This window comes from Gymnoscopelus braueri (assembly GCF_963280865.1).
Source record: "Gymnoscopelus braueri genome assembly, chromosome: 10".
NCBI classification, from domain to species: Eukaryota; Metazoa; Chordata; class Actinopteri; order Myctophiformes; family Myctophidae; genus Gymnoscopelus; species Gymnoscopelus braueri.
In genome coordinates this window covers 43,402,721-43,406,270 of record NC_137611.1, presented here as the reverse complement: position 1 = coordinate 43,406,270, position 3,550 = coordinate 43,402,721, and positions in this window count along the sequence as shown.

Genomic DNA, 3,550 nt, shown 5'->3' with positions numbered 1-3,550 from the left:
CCTGCTGTAACCTGCCCAGGACCCCCTCCAAACGTGACACATGCTCCTGAAAAGAGCGACCCACCACTATTATATCATCAAGGTACACCAGGCATGTCGTCCACTGCATGTCAGCCAACACCAAGTCCATGAGGCGTTGAAAAGTACTAGGTGCATTGCACAATCCAAAACCCATGACATTGAACTCAAAAAGTCCCCTCTTGGTCATAAATGCTGTCTTACAGCGATCCTCAGGATGCATATCCACCTGCCAGTACCCACTGGCCAGGTCCAAAGTGGAAAACCACTTGGCACCAGCCAGTGAGTCCAGTGTCTCATCTATCCTGGGAAGTGGGTATGCATCCTTCACAGTGTTTTCATTTAACTTTCTGTAATCGACACAGAACCGCATTGTATTGTCTTTTTTTCTCACCAACACCACAGGTGCTCCCCATGGACTGGTAGATGGCTGAATAATGTTCCTATCTAACATGCTCTGTAGATGGCTATCAAACTCAGCTTGCAGATGGACAGGGACCCGCCTCAGAGCTTGTTTAAGTGGCCTGGTGTTCCCTGTATCTATCCTGTGCTGGACCAGCTTTGTGAGGCCCAAATCAAAATCCCCAGTACTAAACACACCAGCATATGTTCTTAACATTTCTCTCACAATTCTGAGCTGGGTTCTGTCCAACTGCTCATCATCAAGGTTAAGGACTTGTAGTAACTGATCTATTTCCCACTTGGGCTGGTGAGAGGGTGGTGGGGACTGCTTTTCCCCATTTAAACAAGTAATGATTGCTGTTTCACAGCCCTCTGCAAAAATGGAGTACCCACCCAGTTTTGTACCCTCTCTGAGACATTGAGGTTCAGGTGATAAATTAATCACACGCACAGGTAGTTTTCCTTTAGCAGACCTACCCAGGCAACGGGCTACCATGACATTGTTTTTCTCTGTGACCTCAGTACATGGTTCCATGATACCCTCTGTGCATTCAATGTTAAGAGTACCCTCCACTTTACCCGGTATGAACATTTCAGATCTAGCAGGAATCACAACATCATTCATGACAACCACCCTGCATATACTGCCTGTCCCCCCCCGTGAGATCAAAGGTACCTGCTTACCCAGGATGGTGCATATGCGTTTCTGCATGTCAATCACTGCTCCATATTTGACAAGGAAATCAGTTCCTACCAATGCACGTTGGTCAGCGTCGCTGGCAACCACAAAGTCACCAGCAAGGTTCAGTCCATCAATATTCATGACAGTAGACCACCTTCCCATTACGGTGAGAGGCTGTCCGTTGGCTGCTGTGATTGGTTTGTAGTAGGGTCTCAGCAAGTCCATCCTGCCTCCCGTCGCCTCTCTCCATATCCTTTCCTGCACCATCGAAACCTGGGCCCCGGAATCCACCATCACCTCGTAATCCACATCTGCGATGCTGGCCTGAATGTAGAATCCCTCTCCTACCACCCCCGAGGCTACTGTAGCCCGAGGATCCTGTGTGCCAGCCTGGCTGTCCTTGGCCACATATGGGCAGTCTCTTTTCATGTGCATAGTGCATCCACAGTGCCAACATGCTCTGCTGGGCACAGATGAAGACTGCGTCCGGTCGCTCCCCGGGAAACGAGCTCTTCCTCTTCCCTGACTTTGCTCACTGGCAGGTCGACGTCCGCCTCCTCCAGTGGGTCCTGTCGTTCCTCCCATGACTTGTCGTCCATCCTTGTCGGTCAGGTGTCTCACCTCTGTCCGCAGCTGTGCAACACTCTCACACAGTGACTCCAACAGTTCTTTAGGGACAATCATTTTGTCTGTGGTATCTTCAGCAGCACCACACACATTAATCTTGTGGTGGGGGACCTCCTGGCCCTCAAGCTGCCTTATCTGCTCCAATTCTGTTGCCACATGCATAGCTTCTTCCATTGACTTAGGTTTACTGCTGCGCAGATGTACACGAATGTCAGCATTCCCAATATTAGCAATAAAATGATCACGGGCAAGGGAATCACGTATGGCTGCACTGTAATCTGGATACGCCTTAGCAGCCAGCCGACACACATCATAGCCAAAATCTCTCAGGTCCTCACCCCCTTTGCGTCTGCGGTCCAGAAAAGCTGAACGGTTCCAGTCAGCATGCACCGGTGGTTCAAAGTGCTGCCGTAGAGCATCAGTCAGCACCTCATAGTTTCTTTTGAGATCCGCTGGTAAGTTGCTGCAGAAGGTCCTGGCTGGTCCTCTCAGCAACAGAATGAGAAAGTTCAGACACTCAGCTGATCTCCAACCATTAATCTCAGCAGCTAACTGAAACTGCTCACTCCATGCAGTCCACTCGCCCACTTTCCCATCAAAAGGTTCTGGCATAATAACCGGGCGTCGATCCGGTGCCCGTACTGTCGACGAGGAGGCACCGTCGCCCGCTCCATCATCCCCTGATGGCATGGTTATGTTGTTAGCACGTCGCCTGAAGACGCCTGTAGCTAGCCGGTTAGCTTCTTAGCTAACAATAGCTAGCGCCTGCAGTCCGCTGAATATCCCGCCGCTGCCACCAATTTGTAACGTGCCGCCCTGTCGTCGTACAGTTAAACGATGGACTCACACAAACAGTCTTCAGGCGTGCTGTATTTCCAATGAATAGTTTATTAGTAAGTTGTTGTTACAGAGTTCTCTGGCTGCGCGCCAACTGGGAGCTTCACCGTTCCCCGCACACACACAGTAAATCTGCCCATCCTACTTCCTGTGTCCCTTCTTATTCAGTCCGCTTCCACAGGTACTAATGTAGGCTGGGCAACACACATTACAATATTGTATAAAGTTTAACAAAGGGATATAGATGATGGAAATGGCTGCATAGTGTTTGTACAGAATGTATATTTGAATGGGTATATAAAATCTAGGTTTGTGTGTAATGTGAAAATTCAATAAAGGTTGAAAATGGGTGAAGTTCTCCTTTAAGCCCTACTTCGTCGTACGACAAATGGCGAAAATAGCCGATCTGCAAGCTCACAACGCGATCTAAAAGTTGGTAGCTTGTAGATCAGCTATTTTCTCACCCTTTTGGAACATTTTGAAAGGAAAATTGACAAATCTTGAAAAATGTTGCAAAATAATGTTTTACAATCTGCCCCAAAATAGGAACACCGGGTTTAATGTGATCACAATGAAAACAGAGCATCATCCGCCCTGTGTCCAGGAAAACAACACCTTCCACTCCATGGACCCATGCAGCCAAATCCTTTATTTTTGAAAAACAAATGAGAGGACCTGAACAGTCTGCACACATGCAAATAGCGCCGGCTGGGTGGGTCCCATCACCTGCTAATATTTACATGTGTGTGTGTGTGTGTGTGTGTGTGTGTGTGTGTGTGTGTGTGTGTGTGTGTGTGTGTGTGTGTGTGTGTGTGTGTGTGTGTGTGTGTGACTGTAAACACACATGGGACTTGAGACACCCCCATGTATACTCGGCCTTGGGCATTTGTCTTCCAGAGTTAGTGAAGATACACTATAAAAAGTGGACAGATCCGTCTTGATCACATGAGTATAGACATAATGTGTACCGATTTGTGTGATGTT